The sequence below is a fragment of the Tenrec ecaudatus genome, unplaced genomic scaffold (genome assembly GCF_050624435.1).
Source record: "Tenrec ecaudatus isolate mTenEca1 unplaced genomic scaffold, mTenEca1.hap1 Scaffold_3634, whole genome shotgun sequence".
NCBI classification, from domain to species: domain Eukaryota; kingdom Metazoa; phylum Chordata; class Mammalia; order Afrosoricida; family Tenrecidae; genus Tenrec; species Tenrec ecaudatus.
The window spans coordinates 15886-37816 of NW_027459093.1; the positions used below are offsets into that span (position 1 = coordinate 15886).

Here is a 21931-nt window from a genome sequence, read left to right on the forward strand (position 1 = left end):
TAATAATTACAAGGCTGGCTGTCTGAAATTATCAAGAAACTCTGCAGAAGAAAACCCTGCCAGTCTATTTCTGTAAAATTTCAGCCATGGAAAACTCTATGGAACAAACTTCCCCTCTGACATCCACGGGGTCCCCATGAGCCAGCGTAGATGACAGCAGATTTCATAGGTATGCACAGACATTTTGCTTATCCATTCATTTGTTGACAGGCATTTTGGTTGTTTCGAGTTTTTACTATTATGACTAATGCTACAATGAACATTGGTATATAAGTATCAGTGTCCTGCTTTTAATTTTTTGAACATATGCCTAGGAGTGGAATTGCTGTCTTATGTGGTCATTGCATTTTTTAAAATACTTTTATTGGGGACTCTTACATCCCTTATCACGATCCATACATTCATCCAGTGTGCCAAGCACATTTGCACATATGCCGCCACCATCATTCTCAAGGCATTCTATTCCCAATTGAACCCCTGATATCAGCTCCCCATTTCTTCCCCTACCTCCCCTCCGCACCCACCCTCACAAACCCTTGATAAGTTATAGATTATTATTTCCATATCTTACCTTGTCCCCCATCATTCCTCACCCACTTTTCCATTATTTGTCCCCCTTGGAGGGGGTTCTTGTTGATCATTGTGATTGATTCCCCCTTTCTTCCCCCACTATCCCCTAATCCTCCTGGTATCGCCACTCTCATTGTTGGCCCTGAGGGTTTATCTATCCTGGATTCCCTGTGTTTGGGGCTTTTATCTATAGCAGTTGGCATGCTCTGGTCTAATCCAATTTGTAAGGTAGAATTGAGGTCATGATAGTGGGGTGAAGGAAACACCAAAGAACTAGAGAAAAGTTGTGTGTTTCATTGGTGCCACACTGCACCCTGACTGACTCATCTCTTCCCTATGACCCCTCATTTTTAACTTTTTGAGAAGCCACAAATCCAATTTCTTTTTCTTGTGTTTAGGAGGGTTGGACACTGGCTCCCTGGGGTGGTTAGAGGCATGCTTCAGAAGTGTTGATTGGCAGAGGTCTAATCCCTCCACTGCTGGGGGGTCTGAGCTGTATGGTCTGTGGGACAAAGGAGAGTCCTTCTTCTTATGCAGGGCTGAGTAACTATAGCCACATGTCAACTCTTCTGCGCCAATATGTCCTGGGCAGGAGCAACCAACTCTCAACACAAAGCTGTTTTGATGCCAAGAAGTGGGAATAGAGAAGTAAATCTAAAACTTCATTTTTAGAGCTCCTTCAGAGATGACGAATATTTCCTCTCCTTAATTATTTATGGTGTTACCTTGGTGGTATTTATAGAGTGTGATCAGCTTCCCTCCTTGATGCTCATTCTGGAGACTGTGTAAATTTAGTTTCCCCGAGTGTGTCTCATATGTCTTTTCCATGGAGCCAAGACTGACATGCATTCTATCTCCCTTTACTGACGCTGTGATTTATCTTCATTGTTACTAAAGTGCTGGGGTCAGAAGAGCTCCAGCTTATGGTCTTTGGCTGGTTTAGATTCACGGCTATCTGCCTGATTGTTTTAAATGCCTTTCATAAGAGACATATCTGAAAGTTGCATGCAGATTTCTTTTATTATTTTCTATTGCCAGTCTATGCAAACTTTGAAATGTCATAGAGTGGGTAAGTGTACCATTGTCCTGCTGCATGCACTTAACTATGGTTAAGCACAACACTAATAAGCCTTTTAGGTAGGTCTGCAGTGGGAGCTGACCTGCTACTCCCAGGGACAGAGGAGATGCGTTTTTTTTCTGTCAGCATGTACAGTTCACAGTCTTGGAGATCCTGGAAGTAGTTTGACTCTGTCCTACAGTGTCACGATGAGTCAGAATTGATTCAACAGTGGCTGCTTTGTTTTTTGGATTAGTTTTAAACAGGATGAAACAGACTATAGGAGAAGCAGGATGTGTGTGTGTGTGTGTGTGTGTGTGTGTGTGTGTGTGTGTGTGAGAGAGAGAGAGAGAGAGAGAGAGAGAGAGAGAGAGAGAGAGAGAGAGAGAGAGACAGATATCAAGGTATCAAGGTTTGGTTTTAATATGACTGATAGATATTTGAGTGGAGGTATCAGTTGGCAGCTGCATTTACAAATCTGAAATTGTAGGGAAAGTCTTCAGTTTTAATATCTGAAAACTAGATATGATATATGATTAGCAAGATCTTAAGTGTAGACAGCCTGTGGAAGAAGCCTATGGCTTGCAATCCGGATCTCTCTACCATTGAGGGAAGAAAGAGGAGGAGCCAGCCAAACTTGGGAGTGCTTAAGTGGGAATAGAAGTCAAATAACAAAAGTGTTTCAAAGAGAACACATGATCGCCTGTCCCAAGCACTGCTGACAGGGCAAGCATGCATTGTGAAGTCATTAGTAGGGTACTTTTGGTGCGTCTAGTTCTGGTAGACTGTTGGGGGCCCAGGTGGTGCTTTGGGCTGACTACCAACCACAGTGTCAGGGCTTCAAACGCATCAACTGCTTCATGGAGGCAAGTTGAGGCTTTCTGCACCCTTGAAGATTTACAGCCTTGGAAACCCAACATGGAGTTGGAATCAACTCAGTGACATTGGATTTAGTGTTGGTTTTCTGGGTATAAAAGCCTGGTTAATGAACTGTGAAAAGAATTGTATGAGCCCCAATAAATTGTTAAAATTAAAAAAAAAAAAAAAAGCCTGGTTGTAGTTCATGAGCAACTTAAAAGCAGGGGATATACGTTTCAAAACACCCCATTTATAATTGTCTCTATATTATATGCCCACTTTCATGCTGGTTCATATTACATTTTATGTTGTTTATTATAATATAGGAAACTCTTTTGAGTATCATTGATATAAAAGGGAATGGAAATATGGGACAATAATTGGAGGAACAGAGGTTAAGGGTTTTTCGGTTTTTAATTTTAACAAAGGAGACAAAACAGAGTATGTGCCTACCGAGGAGAATGATCCAGGAGGCAGGCATCAGTTGGTGATGCAGGAAACGGGGAAGGCATTTTGGCAGTGACGTCTTTGTTCAAGTAAAAGGGGATGGAATAAGGACTTGGCCTTGGACAAGAGATTAATCAGTTGATCTGTTGGAATGAGAGGAAAAGCAAAAGATGCCCTTTTGATGTTCATATTGTCCTTTTGCTGTTAATCTGTGTGTCATTTAAGATGCCGTGAAGAGTAGTGGTGCTACAACACAGCTTAAGCACCGGGATGGCTTTGACAAGTTCGTTTATTTTCTCATGGTTTCAGGGCTAGAAGTCAGAACTCAAAATGCCAGATCTAGGGGAAGGCTTTCTTCCTCTGTTGACTCTAAGACAAAGTCCTTGTCTGCCCTCAGCATCTGTGGGCTTGGCATTCCTTGGAGATTTCCATCTGTATGGACATCCCTCTTTCCCTGAATCTAGGCTCTCAGGGCAGGGATCCCGGTGAAAAAGACACACTCTGCTGGCTTTTCTTTCACTGTGGTGGGGAGGGTCCTCTCTCTCTCTTCTTATCTCCCCGGAGGATTCTCCTGACACTGGACGAGGGGCCTTATCTTGACTAGGGCTGTTGCCTCCCACTGAATCCTGCCTCGGTGACATAACAAACATAACATAATCCTCATCACCATGACCTAGTCCAGCTTCAGCTATACATAGAAGATCACGAAGTGGGGGAGTAATAAAATCACAATACAGGAAATCATGATCCAGCCAAGCTCACCCATCTTTTGAGGATACACAACTTAATCCATGCCATTACTTATCAACATCTAGGCACTGCTATGAAGTGCATGGTATGAATCTAGTCAATTCTGACTCACACTGACCTTATAGGACAGAGCAGAATTGCCACTTTTGGTTTCCAAGGCTGTAAATCTTTACAGGAACCAAAAACTTATCTTTTTTCCATTGGAGCGGCTGGTGAGTTCAAACTTCAGACCTCGAGGGCTACGCACTCTGTGGTCTTGTTTTATTTGTAGGCTCCCGTAAAGTGCCTGGTACACAGCAGGCATGCAATACATGTTGGAATGAATAAATGAAGACACTGCTTCTATGTCTTATTTCCTCACCTGGAATTGGATCATTTCCATCAATTCTTAACAACCAGATTGACTCAATCATGCTTTTCTTGTCTGGTCCTGCAGATAGCTTGACAGACTGGTGGAGTTGATTGATAGAAATAGCTGCATTTTTACCAAAATCGGTGATGGTGCTTAAGATTAAAATCAGTGACCCTTACTCTGTCATTTTGTAGTGGTCCTAGTTATAGTTTTAACTTGAATTTATTAGTTACTTCATTTCAAACCTTCTGAAAGCTATATATTTTTCTCATGATACATTTGCCATTTATATCACAGGAAAATGTTACTTGTACAATGTGTTTGCTGGACAGAGTGGATTCCAAGGACACTCATATATGTGTAAGAGAGAGCTTTATATCAAGAAGTAATTCTGCATAAATAAAATATCCCAGTATAGTCCTGATAAAGTCCTTATGTCCAATACTAGTCTGTAAGTCTGATCTTAGTCCATAAATTCCTCTTCAGACTCACACAGCTGCAAGCCATGATGCAAAATGCAGGAAGATCACAGGCTGGTAGGTGACAAGTCTTGTGGATCAAATGGTGGTAGAAGCATCACAGGGCTCTGGAAGGTCTCTGAGTGGCTTGCCAGCAGGAGGGTAAAGGCAGAGGGAAGAGAAAAAGAGAGAGCGAGCGAGAGCGAGAGCGAGAGCGAGAGCGAGAGCGAGAGCGAGAGCGAGCGCGAGAGAGAGAGAGAGAGAGAGAGAGAGAGAGAGAGAGAGAGAGAGCCCAGGATCCTTCATATGAGAAGACCATGCCCAACAGGAGGCATCATCAGGCTGTGACCTGATTGACAGACTGGACTCCACCCCTACATTTTCATATCTTCAAGTTGATATGAAAATAATGTAACTAAAAAATACAAATACTAAATTACTGAATATATGTTAAGCTTTTTAATAATGATGATTATATTATCTCTGATCTTTGTACCTTAATGCTTTGTACCTCATTTAACTAGAGACCATGTTTTCTTCATCATTAAATAAAAAATACTTAGCCTTGACCATGGTACAAAATTCCCCCCAAAGAACAAAACACCCACTGCCATTGAGTCATTTCTCTCTCTCAATCTCTCACACACACATGCACACCTGCTCCTCCTGTAGTCTTTTTCATCCCTATTAAAAATAATCAAAAAACTAAACCAACTGCCATTGAGTAATTCTGATTCATAGTGACCCTGCGGGACAGAGAGGCAGGCAGTGTCCCTTAGAATTTCCGAGGCTGTAAACCTCAATGGAAACAGATGGCCTCATGCTGCTCCTGAAGTGTGAGTTTGAAGTGGTGACCTCTCAGTTAGCTGGTGGCTTTGAACCACTGACCTTTTTGTGAGCAGTCCACCACTTCTCGGATTATTATGGCACCGAGCACGTGCTAATTAAATATCTGTTGACAGTGAATTAGTTTCTATGACAGTTGCTGTTGTATAGGCTAGATCCCCTTCCCTATTTGATGTCCCTATTGCTCCGTTTTAGTGATTTTACTCCTAACTGCTCACACCTGAGAGTCCCAAAACAAGAGCAATTGACTAGGGGAGCTCCTTGCCCAGCTGTCTCAAGAACAGGAAGTGCCTGAGGTTTTATGCCCGTCCTTAGCACTGAGCAGCCAATGAGGCCTGGTCCAGGCTCATGGGAGCCAGCCAATCACGCAGGACACACTTTCCAGATCATCGAGGCCCTTGTGGGTCAGTCTGTGCTCCAGATTTCACCTGAAATTGCAGCCTCGCTTGGATTCTCACGTTTCTGGATGCTGCTTTGCCTATTCCCTCGGAGGTATCTCCTGGGCACGCCTCTTTCCTGATCACCCACACACCCTACTTGTCTTGTGGCCTATCTCTTGGGAATTCCACCTAAAATACCGAATGTATACAGAATAGTTGATGCCAGGCACAGCAGGGACTCGGAATGACTGCATCTCCCCGAGTGTCAAGAGTGGCATGTGCTGCTCTTTCAGATGGGCTTTCCTGAGAGTGTCGGCTTTCTACCGCTGCCGACTAAATCTGTGGTGACTGGACCCAATTTTATATCTAACTTAGTTGCTGCATGAGAAGCAGCTTCATCATTTTAGTAGTTAATTGTTATTGAATTCATTGCAGATATCTTGACTGATTTGTGGAATTGATTGATGGAAGAGGTTATATTTCTGTCAGCCATTTTTGTTGGAAATGTGTTAGTCAGTAAATCTGGTATTGAATTATAGGTCTTTCAAGCTAAAGTCAAAATGTGTTTTCCTCGATTTTCTAGGCTTTTAGATTGTACTTATATCTTGACTGTACAGATAGTTTGCGATTGGCTCACCCCTACCCAGAAATTCTGTTGAAGGAAGTCCCGAGGAACGACTTCCAGACGAATTACCGTGATACACTTCTATGGAGCGGGTCTGCTCTGGGACATATCGAGCTGCTGCTTCAGAATTGACTTAAGAGCAGCTGCTTTGGTTTTCCCTTCTCTCTCCTTTTAATATAGATGGTAAAGAGTCACCTGTACAATCATGTGTTATATTGCGATGGGGTAGGCTAGGGTGTCTAAAGAAACAAAACCAATGACATAGATTGTTTATGGATTTGAAATCAGAAAAAAAAAAAACCCTTGATATCAAGAAACAATTTCACATCAAGAATGCATCCCAGCTGAGGCAGGCGGATGAAACAGAACAAGTACCTTTAGCGGAAGCAGGGGGATCACAGGTGGGCGCAGAGTCCTGTGGATCCAGGGTTGGTGGGAAATGGCAGGGTGTTGAAACATGCAGGGTCTGCAGTCCACATGGGGCTGACGCTAGAGGCAGACACAATCTTGGCAAGCAGGGAAGGCGGCGGGCTTGAGAAAGAAGTTCTTGCTGTTCGCTTATAAAAAGCCACGCCCCCAAGGAGGCGTCACTAGGCGACTACATGATTGACAGGTTTGACTCCACCCCTGCCTCCACAAAAGTACCAAGTTAGTATAAGATCTAACCATTACACATGGACTACAGTTTTCCTTTGTAGTCTTTATGAACATAAATATCCATTTACATATACTAAATAAAATATTTTATACTGATTTGGGAAAATCACCAGTAAGAAAATAATAAATCCTTTTATCTGTAAAATGGGATTGGGAATAGGTGTTTTAGAATTGAAAAACACTGTAGAACTATCTGGTGGCAAACACCTTTATTTTATAAATGAGAACATTTGAGACCCAAGCAGGTTAAGTAATTTGCTCACCAGCATCCCACGTTCTTAGTGGCAGAGTTGGACTAAAATCCAACTCCCAGGACACTGCTCTCCACTGCTGTACAAAATACACATTTCTTATTCACACAATTGATATGAGGATTAGGGACCACATCTGTGAAAAATAGACTTAGCCTTTGGAAAGAAGGATGCTGGATAGCTTTATGAAAGCTTTATGGAAACTAATCTCATTTTAGCCTTTTCTGTACAATTGTTAGTTTTGTTCAGTTTTATGTTACTTGCCTTAGGATCCTTCTTGGCTGAGGACTAGATAATATACAGTGCTTGATTTAAAATCCATATTAAGGGTCCAGATTGTGCTGGAATATGAATGATGTTCAGCTGGGTTTGAGCCAGGAGCACTTGCAGAGTGCCCACCAGAATGAGGATTGTTGATGTCCAGGCAAGAATTTTCTATCCCTGGTTTGCAGATTGGGAACAAGACAGGTTTTTTCCAAAGAAAAGAAGGGGGCATAAATTATATTTCTGCCCTGCTCAGTAATACTTTCAAAGTTTGTTATAATATGTCTTTAACAAACCATGAATTTTCTCTCCTGCTGAGCCACCGTATCCTGACTATTTTCAGCATCGTTAGGGACCCATTATATTAATCCACCATACCTTCAAATCTCTAACAGGCGCACATAAGTGATCACTTTGAATATTTATTTTGAAGCAAGGTATAGAATTGTTCTCTTTGTCGTCTTGCAAAGGGAGGAAATTGTAACTTGCTCACCTTGGTTACTTCAATTGTTGTAGTTTGATTCTTTCAATTACAAAGTGCCTTGATATAATGGACAAAGGATATTGTTTAGTTTTTGTAGTCCTTGAAGTAATTTGTGTAGGTTCATATTTGCACGATAGATACAACTTGAGACCAAAAGGCTAAAGTGCTGCGTCTGCATATGTTTTAGGTGCGGTTGTATGCAAGACCCGACGCCATCAGAAGAGGATCCGGGCACTACGCCCTCCATATAACAAAGAGACTAATTGAGTTTTATGAAGACTACTTTAAAGTGCCCTATTCTTTGCCAAAACTCGGTAAGAATTTTCTTGTTTATTTTTTCAGAAGGGCTCCTTGAAGGTGGAGTTTATTGGTTAAGATGCTTAGGACGCATGAACAGTCTAAGGGTTATATTTTTAGAGGCTATGATTTCACAAGAGGTAAAATAAAGTTTGGTGCTTCTGGATTCTTGCCACAAAGTATGTGTATAATTATTTAAGAACTGATGTAGGTTTAGCATTTTAAAAGATAGCCAAAATAATTCTACTTTGTTAAAAACATGCGTAAAAGGTTCTTGGCAGTGTCACACTTCATGTTCTTAACTACTGTGTACAGTAGGCACTGCTACACGATTATTTTTTATATTAAGGAAATTGAGACCATGAAGTTTCCTATTCCTGCAGACAGCCATTAAATGAAGGAGCTGGGATGTCAAACACATTCTCTGTGATTCCCCAAAGTCTTCACTGTGACACTATGAGGAGGTGCCCATTGATTAGTGCTTGTTTCCTAACTCTCACATGCCGGGCTACAGTGTGTAAGCTGCCCCTAGGTTTTTTTCATTCAGCCACATGTTGGATGCCGAGTTATAGTAAGTTAAATAAAGAGAAGAGAGAAAGAAATTGCACTGGTCATGGGATTGTGTTCTCGAGTGTTCTTATGTTTCTTCCATGCACGAAAGTAGTATACTCAACACTGTTGGTTGAATGAATAAATTAATTACTTTTATTACTTTAACTTCAATGAGGCTGCTTTGGCAACGTCATTCTATGACTTTCCAGAAAGGTAGAATGCATACCCATTTTGAATGCTGAAGGTATTTTTTCTTCTGAGAAAATCTGTTTTGAAATCTCACATCACAACACTCCTTTGTTCCCCCCTCCCCACCGCTACACGTTTTTCCTTCCCAAGGGGATTTTTGATCAGGATCCACATCAAAAGTATTGCTCATTGGCAAGAACAAAGTGCTTTCATGATCACAGTGCTAGCGTTTCAACCACAGGTTCTTGTCCCCAGAGAATAGGCCTGTTTCATTAAAGTACCTGCCTGCTGTGTAGCTTTACTGGTCATACAATGAGCTGTTTAGAAAATAGACAGAATAGTTGACACTCTTACCACTAGGTGTAGCATGTGATGGAAAAGAATGAGATTGTACACATTTGAATTCATTTTAAAACACAGAACTTCAAATCCATAGGCAACGTGATTTTTTGTTTTCTGTTTTGTTTGCGTTTTTGTTTTATCCTCTCTCTCAAGTCCTCAGTTAGCCCCGGTTACACTGACATCTCCCTGGTGGGAACCCAAGGCAGGGAGGTGTACCTGACCTTATTTGCGCGGGAGGTGACACCATGCTCTGTACTCGGTCAAACAAACTGGAGCTTCCCAGCTTGACCCTAATGTCCCATTCACGAGTGCTTGTTGCAAGTTCAGCAGAGAATAAAATGTGGATCATTCTTTGTCTCTTTCAGGCCGGTAATTAGCAGAGGAACTCAATTTAAAACTTCAGGGGTCCCATGTAACTGTCAGCTTGCAGCAGGGAGCATTTCTGCTCCTCTGCTTCACTCCCAGCCGAACCATGTACGCTTTCTCTGTAGAAATGGACGCTGTTCACTGTGATGGTGACTCGCTAACATACTTTAGGGTGTATGGCATGGAATGATTTGACTTTACCCCGGCACAGTCAGTGTTATCTTGGGAAGATATCACAGCCCATGTGCTTTGTAAAATTTCTCTCAGTTTCTATGCATTCTATAGATATTTTCATATGTCTGTTAATGACATTATAAGTACATTTTCTATATAAAATCCTACATAAAGTTTGGTAAAAGCAGAAGTAGTTTGACAAAGTCTTAGCTTTTGTTATACATTGTGAATTGTATTTTCAAAAAAGGAATATTTTGGAATCAACTCGGTTTTTATGAATGACCCAGGCAGACTCGTTTTGGGTATTCGCTGTGGCTGTCTTACTATAGAGTCTATTTCACCCATCCTCTCTTCCCTTACCTATCTTCCCTTCCTGCCCTCTCTTCGACCTTCCCTCCTCCTCTCATTTCCTCTGCAGGTGTTCGTTGGGTCACTCACCTGTTGTAGACACTTAACTTTCTGATAGCCATAGAGTTGTGGATAAAAAATGCAAAACTTCATTCTATACTAATATTTAAAACCTATTAATTTGAGGCAAGTTAAATCATTAAGTAAAATATATAGCCTATCAGCTACAGATTAAAAGACAAAACAAAAACAACTCAATGCCATAAGATTGATGCAGACTCACAGCGACCTTGTAGGATAGGGTAGAATGCCCCTGTGGGTTTCCTAGACTGGAGCTCCTTACAGGAATGGAAAACCTCATCTTTTTCCCATGGAGTGGCTGGTGATTTTGAACTGCTGACCTTGGGGTTAGCAAAGGCAGAAAGGATGAATAGAAAGTGTGTGTGTGTGGCACTGTAGATGAAGCTCATATTTTTACTTGTTTTACTTTTTTCTTTTTGTAAATTGATTTTGTTGTGAATTGGGTGACGGTTTACAGAGCAGATCATCAGTTTTTTTCAACAATTAAACACATTTTGTTTCATCTCATGTACCATCACATATGTACTTCCTTTCTGTTACCCGTTCCCATCCATGCTTCTTTTCGAATGCTCTGAAATTTGTCCTTGGGGAAATGCTGCCCTTTGGGTCTTAATTGGTTGATTATACTCAGGTGTGCCTACCACACTAGCGCTGTTATCCCTCTTTGAGACCTGTCTGATGTGTGACTGAAACGTGAACTACAAGGGTGAGTCCAGTTACAGACCTGAGGAGTGACTAAGGATCATAGACTTCAGGGTGCCACCAGTCTCTCTCCAGCCTGTGAGCCCGGTCTCTTTTGTGATTCTGGAATCTGTACTGTATTCTCCTCTGCTCTACCCGAGCCTTCTGTGTAAGCCTTTCCATAGCAGGTGGAAGTGGTAGCCAGGCGCCACCTAGTGCTTTGTGTTTCATGGATGTGAAGGCTGATGTGTGCATGCCCCATACAACTATTAGACTAATTGTTTCCATGAGAGTTTCTATTTTTATCAGTCTTCTCTCCTCCCAGTGGGGGAGCAAAGGAGACCAGTAATTGTACCCTAGATGGCCACATGAGTTTTTCAGGCCTCAATCTCTACTCACCAAAGTAGGCCTTAGAACATCGCCTTCATGAATTACCTATGTCACCCTAACCATTGCTAATAAGTGTTTGGTTATGTCTAATAAGGTGTTGAGGTTTTTAAATGGGAAATCACAGAAGACACCATTGGGAAAATGGTTTTTGAGCAAAGGACTTAGGGTAGTAGAAAAATTAGCCCAATACATGGAAGAAATGATGGACACAAAGAGATGAACAGAAAATTTCAAAGGACAGCTTGAGAAGACAAAATAAATTATTATGATTAAATGTGCAAAGACTTAGAGTTAGAACACCAAAAAGAAAGAACATAGTTGGCATATCTTTAACTGAAATAACTCATTATTAAAAAAGTCAAGCCTTCAGTTTCAATCTTGAAAGATTCTATCTGCAAAATATTGAATGATGGAGAAAGCATTGAAAGAAGGAATACACAGTCATTGAACCACACTAATCAACATTTGTCCATTTCAAGATGTAGCATGTGACTAAGAACTAATGACACTGAAGGAATAGATCCAAGCTGTCCTGAAAGTATTAGCCAAAAACAAGGTTTCAGGAATCGATAGAATATCAATTGAAATGTTTCAACAAAGTGATGAACCACTGGTAGCACTCCTCTAGAAATTTGGAAGATGGCTGCTTTGTCAACTGACTGGAAGAAATCCATATTTATAATCATTCCAAATAAATGTGACTCAACAGAATAAGAAAATTATCCTTGATATCAGATGCAAGCAATATTTTGCTGAAGTAGTAAACAACAGTTGCAGTAGTTCATTGATTTGGAGCTGCCAGAGGTTCAGGCCAGATTCAATAGAGGATATTGAACAAAAGATATCATTGCTGAAATCAGATGGATTTGGCTTAACACAGAGAAGACCAGCTGTTGTGCAGCGTGTTTCATTCACTATGTGAAGGGATTCCACTGTATGAATCACTGCAAACTATGGATTACCTTGAGAAGAACAGGAACTACCTATTATGCTCATGTGAAACCTGTACATGGATCCAGAGGACATTGTGTGCACAGAGCAAGGGACTACTACTTGGTTTAAAATTCAGTAAAAGCGTGTGTCAGAATTGAATCCTCTTGTCCTACTTACTCAATTTGTTTGCACAGCAAATCATCAGAGAAACGGGATTATGTGAAGAACTCAGCATCAGGATTGGGAGGCAGGCTTATTAACAACCTTCAATATGCAGATGACACACCTTGCTGGCTGAAAGACAGGAGGACTTAAAGCTCTAGTTGTTAAAAATCAAGGATTTCAGCCTCAGTATGGATTACAACTCAATGTAAAGAAAACCAAGATTCTCAAAACTGGACTAATAGGTAACATCAGGAAAAACAGAAAGATTGTAGTTGGCAAGCATTTCGTCTTGCTGGGATTCATCATCAACACTCATGGAAACAGCACTCAAGAAATGAAGCAACACATTGAATTATGTAAATCTGTTGCATAAAATTTCTTTCAAGTATTGGAAAGTAAGAAGGTCACTTTGAGGACTGAGGTACAGCGGACAGAAACCATGGTATTTCAGTGACTTTTTGTGCGTGTGAAAGTTGGATATTGGATAAGGAAGCAGAAGAAGATTCTCTGCATTTGAGCTACGGTGTTGGCAAAGAAGAATGAAAGTCCCACGGACTGCCAAAAGAGCAAACTGGTCTATCTTGGTGAAGGACGGCCAGACGCTCTTTAGAGGAAAGATGGTAAGACCTTGTCTCACATACTTGGAACTTATTATCAGCAGAGACCGGTCCCTGGAGAAGTCCATCATGCTTGGTAAAGTGGAGCAGCAATGTAAAGAAGGAAGGCCCTCAATGAGAGAGAGGGATTGGCAGTGACTGCAACAGTGAGCTCAAAGTGAAGGACAGGCGTGACGCTGGGATGGAGACGAGTGCTTTGTTCCGATGTGCATAGGGTTACTGTGCAGCACCGACTTGATGACAACATTCAAGCGGGTATCCAAAAATAACCCAGGTTTTTTTTTTCTAAGCTATGCATTTAAATTTTTTTACAAAACAACCTTTTAACCTTCAAAGTATTATCCATTATACTTAATACATTAGTCAAATCTGTGATTCCATTCTTGGAAACATTTTCAAACTCATCTGTTTGGATGGCTGAGAGCACCTCCCTCGTTATTTTATTCTACTGGACAACAAAGTGAATCACGGCCCATTCCTATGTCATCCTCGCCATCATTTATTATTTTTGAGCCCGTTGTTACAGACACTATGTCAGTCCATGATGTTGGGGGTTCTTCCTCCTTTTCTTTGACCCTCTATTAAACATAATTTCCTTTGGCATGGGTTAATCTCTCCTGGTAGCATGTCCAAAGTACATGAGATGAAGTCTTGCCTCACACACTTCTGAGCAGCATTCTAGCTGTATTCTATTTTTTAAAAATTGGTAGCTCTTATAGATATTATAAAAATTTATATTTCAATTAGATCAAGCATATTTGTACAGTTGCTGCCACCATCATTTTCAAAACATGTTCTCCGTGAACTTGTTGATATCAGATCCCCTTTATCCCCTCCTTAGCCCTCCCTACCCCCCAGGAAACCTTATTATATATTATTATTATTAAATTGCCATATCTTACACCATCAAATGTTTCTGCTTACTACAGTTTTGTTATTTGATCCCCTCAAATGGGACACAGTCATCATTGCTGTCCATCTCTTAGAAGAGAGCTTTGTTTGTTCTTCTGGCAGCTCATGGTACTTTCCATATTGTTTGCCAGCACCATTGTTCAATTGCATCGATTCTTCTGTGGCTTTATTCACTATCCAACTTTCATGTGTATTTGAGGTGACCCATGGCTTGGATAAGACATGCTATATAGTATTGGTTCTTAATCATGGGTAAATTTGTTGCCCCATCCAAAAACCAAAACATTCGGAGGTATTGGGGACATTTGCAATGGTCCCAAATGCGGAGAGATGATATTGACATTTAGAAGCCAGAGGTGCTGCTAAACATTTTACATCGTGAGGCCAACTGTTCATCTGAAAATGTCAGCAGTGGTTCACATAAAAGAACTTTGTTGTAGGTGGAAAGGGCAGAGGCATGAAAAGCAGTTAAAATTCAGGCCCAAAATGATGGCCACTTAGTGTAGGCTGTTAACAGTGGCATAGACAGGAGTAGAACAATTCTGGTTGGTAGCAGAACCATTTGGAATTTGTTGACGAAGATGTATGAGGTGTGAAAGAGAGAGAAATCAAGGCACCAACTCTAAGGTTTTGAGGAAAGAACCATAAATATATCAATAAACTCACTGACCCTGAGTCAATTCCAATTCAGTGACTCTGTAGGATAGAGTGTAACTGTCCCTTTGGGTGTCTGAGGCTGTAAACCTTTGTGGGAGCAGAAAACGTCATCCTTTCTCCTCGGTGTGGGTGATGGATTAGAACTGCTGATTTTGTGGTTAGCTCCACAAGCAAGTCACTTTGGCACCAGGGCTGAAGAATGAGAAGGGTGGAATTTCCATTTGCTGAGACAAAAGATCGTCTGTCCAAGAAGGAGATCACTTAGAGACTGACATATCTATTAAACATTTAGGTAGACATTTTATATCTGCTAGAAATTTAAACAGATGTTGGATTTGAAACTGGAGTTGACTGAGTGGTTTGGCTTGAGATATACATTTGTCAGTATCTAATGAAATGTGAAGCTTCGTGCACTCACCCTGGTGGTGAAAGAAGGTAGAAAAGAGAATGGGACAAGGCAGCACTGACAGAGATCAGTCATCTGAGGCTATCATCTACATGCCCTTGAGTGGATTCCAGCAACTGCAAAGCTGCTAATAGAGGTGCTGAGGAAACCAGGAATAGACAATGTCTAGAGAGTATCTCAAATAGGAGCAGACAATTCTGACACATCATGTTACAGGCGGACTGACTGAGAATTAACTTTAGCAACGTTAAGGTAATTACTGACTGTGTTACAGATAAAGAAGCAAAACTAGGGACACTTATAAAGAGATAAATTGATATCAAGACAATGCCTCATACAATTGTAGACATGGGTAAGTTCAGTCTAGCTCAAGTGCATGGATCAGATGTTAAGCTGGGGGCTTCTCCTGACTTGCCTAACTATAGTGACTGATTACACAGAAAGAAAGAAGACAGAAAGGTCAATGACTACAGAGGAGGATGAGTCTGAGGTCCGAGGTCAGGCTTGTGGCTGCAGAGTTCATAAAATCCATGCACAGAAGGCCAAATGGCAAACTATTGGTGACGTCGAGGGTCATTAATGTAGATAGTGGGTCTTTGGTTGAAGTCCAAAGAACCCCAGGGGTTGATGAGCCAGATGTTGGATCCCCACCATCAAAAAGCGAGGCAGTTTCCCACAGCCTCAACTGACCAGTACATGAGTAGTAGGACACATTCCCCAAAGAAACCTCCTTCCCATTGCATGAGGGCTGTGACCTAAGTCAGGAGGTTGCATCCCGCCTTTATGTTCTCACCTGTGCTTGTCTACTCACAAGCAGACCCCAAGATGGGAATTGTTGTGCTGTGTTAGATCACATCGTGGAGGATTACTGGGAACGTATTGAGAATCCTGACCCAGCCAAGATGAGGCGCGACTTACCTGTCACAGTGACTTTGACAAGTTGCAGGGGATGTTGGCAACAAATACCTGATAGATGTGTTGAAGAGACAATGGATGTGGGGCATGGCTATAGACAATGGGTTTCTAGGAATTCCCAGTGATTTTCTAAGAGGAGGAGGGGAAGAAAGGCTTATGTTCTGATAATACTTATCTCTGGTGGACAAAGGCTGCTTCTGCAGAGCTGAGAGCTGAGAGCTGCCTTAACTTGCTTTCCCCAACCAAATCCCAGAGGAATAAGGAGCTTGCTACTTTCCATTAGAAAGTCAAATTTTAGACCAATTGAGCCAATAATAAACTACTAGTTGACCTGATTTTACTTAAGCTATGGAGGCGAAATGTGCATGTAAGGGTATTATATGACCAATGACCTTAAAATAAAATTTTCTATTAACAAATATTAAAATTTTAAAAATCTTAAAAGTAATTTTTATTTCTCGATTATAAACTCTGCAATGCCTTCTCTCCTCTCTTTTCCTTCTTTCCCAAGTTCTTTTTCAATTGTAGTACTGAGCAGTCTGTTTTTCTATTGTGGTCTCATCTGTTAACATACCCCCAAGGGTTTGAATTTTCTCCTCATGCGGTTTATCCAGGAGAGACCCCAGAGGAGAATTATGTAATTGGTGTTCACCATGTGAGGATTTGGTTTTAAATCTCTAAATTTGATAATTAACCTATCTGTAGGTAATCTATTTATATGAGATTGGCAGATCTTTTCTATTTCTAGCTGTTCAATTATAATTAAAAGTGTATCATCTACTTGATACAATACAGCAAGCTATCTTATTTATATTTTATCTTCATGAGAACCCTCAGAGGCATGGAGTGCTTCTTAAAAGGATGTGTTGTAGAAATTTGAAGAATGAAATTGTCCTCTTTCCTCCTATCCCAAAGACATACTAAAAATAACAACAACAAATACTTATATCACTTTTACTATATATGAGTCACTCCTTAGGACATGGAACATTTTGACCCATTTAGTGTTTTACTATGGCCTTAGGAGATAGTCCCTCTTATATTCTCATTTTCCAGATGAAGAAAACTAGGCATTTGGTGATGAAGTAAAGTACTCAGATTACACACTTGGATCTGGAATTTCAAACTCCATGATCTGTTCTCAGGAATAATACAAGACTTTTTCCTTTGTTGTTATTGTTGTTTTAGTTCCTTAAAGGCAATACATGTTCTTTATAGAAAAACTGGAAACTTAACTAGCTAAAAGTGCACATATGATAGCTCCTAATTTTATCTCCGAAGATATATTTGAGTATTTCAAGTGTGATTTCTTCATGGACATTTCATAATTAATTCAGTGATAGATAAAGTGAGTCAGAATTTTATTGGAATATTTTGTTATTCACCCTGTTTAAATTTCAATTAATTATAGACTGATAGTTTTCAGTTTCCTTTTGGTGCTGCTCAAAATCTGTATATCAAGAAGTTCTCTAAAGCGTATGCTCGATTACTTCTTTTCAACACTTTATGCTTTTATGAAGATCCATTACCCACCTGGCACAGAGGTGCCATCTTAGAGGAAGAACTGGTATTTTGTAACAAGAATATCTGCCTTCAGGGAGATTGTGGTTTTGATGAGGAAGCAATGAGATATTTATAGGAATGTGTGAATTAGAGACTTACACAATATGGGATGTAATTAAGTACCAACGTGTACGGTACAAATGTACGGTACAATTACCTGCTAGCCAGGCTATGAACAGTGACTCATTGTACTATATATCCAGAACATGAAATACCTATTAAAAGCAGCCTTCATTTTACTTAAGTCCAGAAAAAGAGAGGGGAATTGAATGAGAAGAAGAGATAGAAGTAGATGGGAGATCAGTTTTCATGTTGTGTACTAGGGAAAGCTCATAGATTTCACTTTATACATTTGGTTTTATATAGTATGTTGATCGATTTACTTTCCTATAATAGACAAATTATGAGATATAGTACCTTTTGAATTTTTGTAAATGAGAGAGGTTAGCTTGTGTAGTTTCTCAAGTTGTCACAGATGTATCTATGTCTTCATGCTGACAGCACTGATGACAACGACAGTCCTTCTCCTTGAAGGTAGGCACGCTTACTGTCTCTCATCCGGTAGCGTGGTTACAGTTCCATACTTACTCTGTGATTGGGTCTTCTCCCTGTATCAGTGGCTGTATTGTTGTTTTTAATTGGAGGTAATAGATTTATAATACTTGATTATGCATATTATAGTGATTATTTGTGATCCTTTCAGTGTGTTTTTTCTTCCTCCGTATATATTTTTTCTGCTTTTGCTTAGCTATTGGAATGTACAAATACTGAATACCATTTACCATATATACTTGTGTATAAGCCGAGTTTTTCAGCACATTAAAAAAAACAATTTTATTGGGGCTCATATAACTCTTATCACAATCCATACATACATCAATTGTGCAAAGCACACTTATACATTCGTTGCCCTCATCATTCTCAAAATTCGCTTTCCATTTGGGTTCCTGGAATCAGCAACTCCTTTTCCTTTTTTCCCTCCCAATCCCTCCCTGCCCCCCTCTCCCTCATGAACCCTTAATAATTTATAAATTATTATTTTATCCTATCTTACACTGCCCAGTGTCTCCCTTCACCCACTCTTCTGTTGCCCATCCCCCAGGGAGGAAGTTATATGTAGATCCTTGTGATCGGTTCCCCGTTTTTAACCCCCATCCCTCCTGGTATGGCCACTCTCACCAATGGTCCTGAGGGGTTCATCTGTCCTGGATTCCCTGTGTTTCCAGATCCCATCTGTACCACTGTGCATCCTCTGGTCTAACCAGGTCTGCAAGGTAGAATTTGGCTCATGATAGTTGGGAAGAGGGAGCATTTAAGAACTAGAGGAAAGTTTCATTATTGCTACAGTGAACACTGAGTGACTCATCTCCTCCCCACTACCCCTCTGCAAGGGATGTCCAGTTGTCTACAGATGGGCATTGGGTCCCCGTCACACGCTCCTCTCTTTCACAATGATATGATTTTTTCCCCACCTGTCTTTGTTGCTTGAAACCTGGTCCCCTCGGCCCTTCATGATCACACATGTTGGTGTGCTGCTTCCATGTGGGCTTTGTTGCTTCTGGGCTAGATGGCCGCTAGTTTACTTTCAAGTCTTTAAGACCCCAGACACTATATCTCTCGATAGCCGGACACCATCAGCCTTCTTCACCACACTTGCTTATGCACACATTCATCTTCAGCGTTTATGTGGGGAAGGTGATCACACAATGATGGTTTTTGTTCTTTGGTGTCTGCTACCTGATCCCTTCAATACCTCGTGTTCACATAGGCTTGTGTGCTTCTTCTCTGTGGGCTTTGTGGCTTCCGAGCTAGATGACCGCTTATTTGTCTTCTAGCCTTTAAGACCCCAGATGCTATATCTTTTGATAGCCGGGCACCATCAGCTTTTCCCACCACATTTGCTTATGCATACGTCTATCTTTAGCGATCATGCTGGGAAGGTGGGAATCATGAAATGACCATTTAGCTGAGCAAGGTGCTCTTGTATTAAGGGAATGCATGTGAGGAGGCCAAATGTCCACCTGCTACCTTACTACTAAACCTATAAATATATGCACATAGGTCTATTTCCCCCATAATCATAAATATATTTACATATGTACATGTCTGTATTTAGGCTTCTGGGTATGCCCTTTTCCTCCTACTCCTTCCCTCTATTTCCTTACGCCTTCCTCCTGTCCCACTACCATGTTCAGCCTTCTTTCTGGTTTCAGTAATTCCTCTCAGTACCTTGCCCTTGGTCACTCCCTACCAGTCCTCCCTTCCCCTCCCTGGCACTGGTTTTGAACCACTCCTTGTTCCCTTGTCCCTGAGTTGGCCAATACCTCCTCCTTTCCCCCACCTCCCACACTCTCATTTCCCTCCGGGACCTTTGGTCCCGTTATTTTCTTCTTACATTGTTTGTCCCGCCTATCTTATCTAGGTGGACCTGCAGATATAATAATATGTCAGCACATTTTTAATGCAGTTTTTATGATAAAATTATGTGCCTCAGCTGATATTCGTGTCGGCTTATATTTGAGTATATGGGGGTGTGTGTTTTCTTAAGTTGATCAAGTAACACTTTTTTTGTCGGGGGGAATAAAATTTCTGGGAGGTCTGTATAGCCTAGTCTAATTCTGACTTCATCCTCAAAACACTTTATTTCAACTAGAGCTCTTCAAACTTACAATAGAGCTATTTAATCTAGTGGGTTATTGGTGGAAACTAACATAAGCTGTCTCGGTGGGCTCTCAGGGAAACAGGTGAGGCAGTCCATCTCGTTTCAGTTTTCTAAGTACCACCGGGAAATACTTTTGTGCAAATGACTATCCTTGCTCCCCATTTGGAATCAAGTAAATGTAGACGCCTCCTGCCTCATGGAGCTAATTTATTTCGTCAAAGTCCTTCATAGGGTGATTTTTCTAAGGAAAAAGAAAGGCAGTTCCCATTAATTTCAATGGCAAATATTTTTATGCGTTTCCTACCCCCACTGCCTTATGCTAAAACAATACCAAATCCAAGTCACTTCAGGATTTATCAGCCATTTTACAACAATCCAGCAAGGCAATTTTCCCTTCATTAATTATAATATGATCATTTAGCAGTCCTTGTTAAGATATTTTGCATTTACCGCATAGTGTACATTTCCAAGACTACACTAAAAATGCAAAGCCAAAAAATAGCACTGTGACAATGAGAGAAATCAATGAAAACAATGCATTTTAGTGGGGACGCTGCATGAGATTATTACGGCTATAAACCAGCAAACCATGAGTTCATTGAGAGGAGCATGTAATGCAACACAACAGAATTGAATTAACTAATTCAACTAGTATTTATTGAGTAGTGACCAGATAACGTTGTCCTCAGCGATGATAATAAATGGTCTCTTCCATTAGGAACCTAAAACCTAGTTGATTTTTATGACTGTGCAGCTTGCCAGCATTGTTTGATGTTCAGTTTGCTTACCACCCTCCCCTATGCGTTCGTTTTTAAGAGTGTCTGGCCTTTACAACGTTGGGTTTGTGCCCAAACATATTTTCATTAATTTAGTATTAGTCTTGTGAAAGAGTGCTTCTCCTCCTGAAACTACATGCAATTTCAGAAAGTGCTTAACTTGCTCGGGTGTGTTTGTAAGGAGCCCCCCAAGGCGTTGTTTACAGACTCCAGCAGCAGTATCCGGTCCTGACAGCTCTGCAGTGAAGTGAGAGAACGCACTGGCTCCACTATGTTGACTTGAATCATTGCTAAAGTCTCATGCTCTGTATTCTTCCCCCCCACCCCTATTCCCATGGCTTTAATGATGCCACGCCAGTGATGGGACCTTCTCTCAGGATCACCCGAGCCCAGCCTCGCTCGCCTGCTCCCAGATATCTCTCGGAGTTCTGTCCCTGCCCTAAATCCTTGATTTTCCCCTTTTATTGGGTCCTTTTCTGTTGGCACTAAAAATGGGGAACTGTTTCTCTTCACTTAAACACACAGACCCACACACTTCCACTCCCACTCATTCCAGCCACTGGACAATTTCTCTCCTTACTTTTATAGCCTTTAAGAGGTTAGCTGTCTGTACTGACTCCAATTTTTCTCTCTCCTTTGTCTTTTGAATGCACTTAACACCAGGCTTTTGCCCCCTACACGCCACTAAAACTGTGCTTGTCAAGTGCAAGAATGCCTCTCCATTGTGAACTTCAGTGGTCAATTCCCAGTTTTCATCTTGAACTGCCAGCAGATTCTGACACAGTTGTTCTCTCAACTCCTTAAGATACTTTTTTTTTCACTTGTCTTTTCAGACAACACATTTCTCTTCCCTGCCTGCCATCCCTCCTACTGCTCATTGGGAATTCTCTTCCTATGTATTTACTT

At 41.0% G+C, this 21931-nt stretch overlaps 1 long non-coding RNA gene across 1 annotated transcript in view; it reads left to right on the forward strand.

The window, feature by feature from the left end:
- Positions 1-8187: 8187 nt before the first annotated feature.
- The window catches only part of LOC142436494 (uncharacterized), a 92529-nt gene continuing 78785 nt past the window's right edge, over positions 8188-21931 (forward strand). The window contains exon 1 of the long non-coding RNA XR_012781969.1: positions 8188-8313. This is a non-coding gene — a long non-coding RNA (uncharacterized LOC142436494). The remainder of the gene's footprint in view (positions 8314-21931) is intronic.